Genomic DNA, 6,983 nt, shown 5'->3' on the forward strand with positions numbered 1-6,983 from the left:
TATTTTTTGAAATCTAAATATCGAGGGGAAAAAAACTACTAAAACTTCAGTAAAACATATTTTAACAATTTTTTCGGTATATAAACCATAAATACATTAAAGGTATAAGTACTTTACGTATATTATTACATATTAAAACTGATAACGAAACGGCCGATTTAATTGCAATATCTAGCACTTTTGACTATCATGTTATTGCTATCTCAGAAATATGGTTTTGAAATTACTCAGTACCAAGTATTGATGAATATAACCTATATTGTAAGGATCGCCAAGACGGGCATCGAAGTGGCGGTGTAGCTATTTACATTACCAACGTGTTTAACTATCGATAAGATTATTATAGAAATAATTAAATACCGACGTATTTAATCAGTTCTATAAATCAGACATACTATGGTTCCTCAAATAATATGTTGTAACTGTTATTTACTTACAACTTTTTTTTTTAATTTTGTTATTTAGGTGCCCCTAAGAAGACCAAACGGACTTGTTATAGAGTACCGCGGAAGTGCATTTAACTAGGAAGTTCACGCCTCCTTCCTTACCGTGATGCGAAAATATGTCAAGAGTTCGTTTCGAACCTGGATCTCCTGCTTCTAAAGCAAGCGTTTAACCACTGCACCACGGCCGCTTAACTGTGCTACTCTTTTAAACTTTTACCTGATGCTATACTAAATAATATCACTAAGGGTCATTTTATAATCATTTGAAGAAACTTAGTTTCAGAACCGTTTTCCTAAAGTGAACCTCAATTGTTTAATTGCAACAAAGGTGATAACGATTCAATATCAAAATTTATTGCATCAATCGACTGGAATATTTTATTTCTACAAAAAACCGTGGATCAAATGTTCAATTTACTAATTTCTAACTATCTCACCAAGTTTAATAAAACAAATAAAAAGTATGATGCTTACTGCATATAATAAAAACCTAATCCGAGAAAAAAAATCTGAAAGGAAGAGTAATGAGCTTAAAATAAATTACAATCGTCTTAATCTTTTCGTAAAATCTGAAATATTTAAATTAAAAAGAGCACACGAATAAGAAATAATATCAAAATCCCAGAACAACCTAAAACTTGGCTACAAATGCATATACATTAACAAACAACATAAAATTAAAGAGCTTGTTCTCTATAATTTTTAATTGTTACTTAAGTAAATGTAGTTGATCTTAAGTAAATGTAGTTGATCTTCTGAACTATCAATTCAAAACTATGTTTACACTTGAAAGCTCCAAATATTTTTCATCGTTAAATAAAGTAGATATTAAATATTTTTCATCGTTAAATAAAGTAGATATTTTTTTTTAATAAAAAAAATTTGACTTTCAAACCAGCATTTCTTTGTGGGACATTGCAGTGTCCCATGCATGCATGCTTGGTTTTTGACAGCATTTGAACTTGCATCAGTCAATTGTTTGCAGATAATATACTCAAGAACTATATTCAAATATCATATGAACATGTTAGAGAATGTTCATATGATATTCGAACATCACAAATTTAATAATATTGTTGTGATATGTTATATAAATAATACTATAATAGATTATGATATGAAAATAAGATAGGATATGAAGGCAATGATCAAAGAATAAATTTACTTATAGAAATTTAGATGTTTGTTTATTAGTCATAAGCGAGAGGTTCCGAGTTCGATCCCTACCACGTCCCTGGTAGTACCGCGCTCAACTTGTTTCCCCGCGCAGCGGCCTTGTTTGTCAAGGTTCGTGTTTCGGAGTTATAGAGTTGAGAGAGGGTTTTGACCACAATTAAGTAGCCTCCTCATCTGTAGTGGCCTTCTGGGCCTTGGGGAGGTGAAATAATAATAAAAAATAAAAAAATGAAAAAATAAAAAAAAGTTAGTTTCAGAGTATTATATTATGTGTGACCGCGGCTTTCTATAATAACAGGCCTTGACATCGCGCAACAAAGTTGTTAAACTGAAGGCCAATTCCTAATACTGTGTTTACATTTTCATCTTTTAACATTAGACAAAAGTTTGTGTTTGCACTTTTTTAATAAATCTTTAAAATTTGATTGGTTTATAAATTAGATAGCGCAACTTCAAGACGATAACGTTGTAAGGTTCAAGGCGTTAACATTGTATGGTAATAATGTTGTCAAACTAACGATAAGTTTTTTTAATAATTAAAATGCCTTAAAAATGCCTTTAAAATGCTGTGTATCTCTTTGAAAGTCGAACTATCTCAACTACAACAAAAATATCATTTATACAACTACAAATACATTATCAATTACAACTACAACAAAAATATCAATACTCAACTACAACAAAAGGGTGGCCGGTTCTAGACAAGAATTCAGGAAAGCCTTTCTAGGAAAGAAACATGAAAAATCTTGCTATGATAGAAAAAAACATGATTACATTTTAGGATAGAATAATTGAAGGATAGAAAAGAAGGAAGAAATACATATATCCTTTCTGGCAAAGAAAAATGAAAAACTTGCAAGCAAAGACTTTTTTAGGATAGAAATCGCACAAGTAAAAGTCATTTTCTTTCTAGCAAAGAAAATTGGAAAAACGTACTAGCAAAGAAATTTTAGAAAAGATATTTTAAAAACGTGCTAGCAAAGAAATTTTAAGAAAGAATTTGCGCGCAATTTGGTAATTACAGTTATGATTATTAATTGAATAAATGTTAAATAATTATAATCGCATTAATTTTTTTGGATTAATGAAATAAAATTCTGTCGTAGCATGTTTTTTAGATTTTTTAAATAAAATTCTTTCCTAGCAAGTTTTTCGCATTTATTTCAAGTTTCTTTTCAAAATTTCTGCCAAAAAATATTCTTTTGTAAAAATTCTTTTCTAGTAAGGTTTCTTTATTTCTATCATAAAACATTCTATTCTGAAATTATTCTTTCCTAGTTTTCTATCCTCATTTTATTCTTGTCTAGCATGGCACACCCAACAAAAAGTATCAATTTATAAATTCCCGAAGAATCTAGAGGAGAGAAAAAGATGTAGTGAAGCTATCCCAAAAACTGGTTTTGTTACAGACTATACAGCAGTATGTCAACTGCATTGGCCAAATGAAGCACCTTTTGAAAGCAAATATGGGAGGCAACGACCTTTAAACCCACCATCTGTTTTGAAAAATATTCCGCCTAGTTGTTTAGCCACACCAGCAAGTAAAGTTAGAAAAATTGTAACTTCAAGCGGTTTTTGAAGCATTTTACCGGATGAGTTAAATGATTTTCTAAAAGAGGATGAACTTATATTTGACGATATTCAATCTTTGTTAAGTGATAATAACAATGTTATTGTTTTCCAGTTTAATAAAAAAAGTTTACACATACAATCAAAAATGTACAAACTTGGTGTTCCATTATTTATTTTAGTAATTTTCATTGATTATTCATTTGTAGCTAACCATAATGGCACAACTTGTAATATTTCATCTTTAGCTTTAAACAAATTAAAGTTAATAAAAACAAAATCAGCTTTAACTGAAGCAGTTATATTTTTTAAAAAAAAAGAAAGTTCGCTTCAGTCAAATATTCTATTCGAACACCTTAATGCTATGAGAAAAGTTAATGTTGGTGAAGTTTTATATACTTCAGATATTATTTGTAGAGCATATGAGTATTTTGCTATGCGACGAAGTTTATATGATTGTTTGTGTATTGACTACAAGTTGCCAAGTATAAGGACTTAAACACGATTGACTTCAAAAATAAGCTCAATGGAGGACCTAAGTTTCATAAATAGTATTTTTATGAATTTAAATCCATTGAAAAGAATTTCCATACTACTAATTGAGGAGGTCTATGTCAAAGCTTCATTGCTTTACCAAAGAGGTGCTTTGTTTGGTCAAGCAGTAAACTACCCTGAAGAGTTAGCTAAAACAATTTTATCATGTATGATTAAATGTCTTTTTGGAGGTCCAGAATTTATATGTAGAGCTCAACCTGTTGCAAATCTTTCCTCTGAATTTCAGTTTGCTCAATGTCAACAAATTGTTGATACGATAAATAATATTGAAAATAGTAAGACACTAGTAATAATTACTGATGGTAACCGTGTAAATCAAAGATTTTTTGGAATGTTTAAAACAGTTGACAGTATCCATAGTTAACAACATCAGGTATATGTTTATTGTATGATTATGTGCATCTACTAGAATCTATACGAAACAATTGGTTGACAAAAAAGACTGGGGAACTTCAGTTTTTGAACAATAAAGAACTGGCTTTGGCTAAGTGGAGTGATTTAGAAACTATATATAAAACTGAGTGTAATAGTCTTTTTAAACTCTCTAAACTTACAGCTAAATCAGTTTATCCAAAACCAATAGAGAGACAATCTGTAAAGTTTTGTTTGTCTGTTTTTTGCAAAAAAACAGTAGCTGTATTAAAAACGCATCCAGAGATTAAAAATAAAGCATTTGAAGGTACTGCTGTATTTATTGAAAAAATAATTTTTTTTCGAATGTTGTTAATGTCAAAGCACCTGGTGCTGGCATTCGGTTTAGAAATGAATTATGCAAAGAAATCCACTCAGTTAGTGATCAACAGTTACAACTGCTACGAGATATTGCTGAACTGTCAAATTTTATGAAACCTACAGGTAAGCGTGAAAAACAGCTTACGCTAGATACTAGCAATGCAATAGCGCATTCATGTTATGGCTTTATTGATCTCGTAGAAACTTTGATGAGTAATGGAACAAAGTATGTCTTATTAGGTTGGTTTTCAACAGATCCACTTGAAAAAGCTTTTTCTAAACTTCGACAGGGATCTGGAGGTACTTACTTTATAAACGCTAAATCTGTAATTGAAAAAATTAATATTCAACATACTAAATTGATATTACATCTTGACATTCCTGTTGATGGTATCGATGGTCATACTTGTGACATGTTTTAGAGATATTTCTACTGATGAAAAAGAACTTCTGGATAATATTTGTAAATATTTACCCTGTTGAGATATATTGATAAAACTTTTTTTTGCTTGAATTAACTTTTGTTGGTGTTTTTTATTGTTGGTGATTTTTATTGTTACCATTTTTAGCAAAAAAAATTGAAAATACAGTTATCTTTCTAATATATATACTTTGTTATGGTATTTGTTATTGATACTATTTAATATTACATAAATATTCTTAATGAAATTTGAAATACGAAAAATATGATTATCTTTTAACAATTTTTTGGTTTTCTTTTTATATTTCCGTCTTTAATAGAGATTATTATTAGAAAACATAGACTGCCATTACAGTTTTAATCGGCCTTCAAATTTTACGGCATTTTGCGCGATGTCAAGGCCTGTTATTATAGAAGGCTGTGTGTGTGACGAAAAAGTAAAGAAAAAAGTAAATAAGTAAAACTTTTGCATCCAGTGGCTACTGCACCTAACGTCTACTTCATTGAAAAAGTAGGTTTTTACATTTTTATTTTTGTTTTTTTGTTTAACTACTTATCCAAATTGATCACTTTTTTCAGGATTCTCCTCATGGGTTTAAGCTCATTACGCATAATATGTGTTCAATTACCCATAATACGTTAGTCATTGTAAGTAATAAATTAGGAAATAATTATTTGTGAAATAATGTAGTCATTAATGACTTCAACTTGGCTAATAATTAAAATTGCTCGACTAATAAGGTTCCTTATTAAAATTTCTCTCTCTCTCTCTGTCTCTCTGTCTCTCTGTCTCTCTCTCTCTCTCTCTCTCTCTCTCTCTCTCTCTCTCTCTCTCTCTCTCTCTCTCTCTCTCTCTCTATATATATATATATATATACATATATATATATATATATATATATATATATATATATATATATATATATATATATATATATATATATTTATATACATATATATATTTATATTTATATTTATATATATATATATATATTTGTATTTATATTTTTTTTTTAGAAAATGTTTAAAGAAAGTTAGAAGATACTAAAATCCTTGGTATTATGCAAGCCGAAGCGATTTAATTAATTCAATCGACAAAAAACGGCGTGTAAATCGCGAAAGAAAAAATAATATTTTTAATATTCATTTTGAATGTATTGATTAATAGCATTTATTTTAAAACAAATTCATTTTGCAACACGTTTTTTAATTTTATAAAATTTCGTCATAATAGTTCAAGGTAAATCCCACTTAGGTTATAGGTGGAAAACATCACATGTAAAAGATCAAAAATGCTGCACATTTTGAGTACCAAATGGGATTAAGTAGCAAATACCAGATTAAATAAGCCTCTCTGAAAGCGTCGATGATTAATTTTAAATTACTATTTAAGTAATTTTTAAATTAAAAGAATTTTAAAAATTATCATAGAAGCATTCGGACTTTCATTTGTCTAGTATTGACTACTTTTATACCATTTGGATTAAAATATGTGGCATTTAAGATCTATCCCAGTGAAAAAGCGCACATGGGATACGCGTGGATTTTTTCCATATGTAACCCATGTGGGGATTATTATTTTGTCCCATGTGGGTTTCATATGGTAAATCCCACATGGATTCCATATGGCAAATCCCATATGGGATACGCGTGGGTTTTTACCATATGTAACCCATACGGGGATTATTATTTTGTCCCATGTGGGTTTCATATGGTAAATCCCACATGGGTTTTATGTGGTAAATCCTACATGGGATATAGGTGGAAAATACTACATGTTATAGATCTTAAATGCCACATATTTTAATCCAAATGGTATAAAAGTAGTCAATACTAGACAAATGAAAGTCTTCTATGATAATTTTTAAAATTCTTTTAATTTAAAAATTACTTAAATAGTAATTTAAAATTAATCATCGAAGCTTTCAGAGAGGCTTAACTTAATCTGGTATTTGCTACTTTATCCCATTTGGTATTCAAAATGTGAAGCATTTTTGATCTTTTACATGTGATGTTTTCCACCTATAACCTATGTGGGATTTACCATAAACTATTAAGACGAAATTTTATAAAATTAAAAAACG

Source organism: Hydra vulgaris, chromosome 12 (genome assembly GCF_038396675.1).
Source record: "Hydra vulgaris chromosome 12, alternate assembly HydraT2T_AEP".
In the NCBI taxonomy this organism is placed as follows: Eukaryota; Metazoa; Cnidaria; class Hydrozoa; order Anthoathecata; family Hydridae; genus Hydra; species Hydra vulgaris.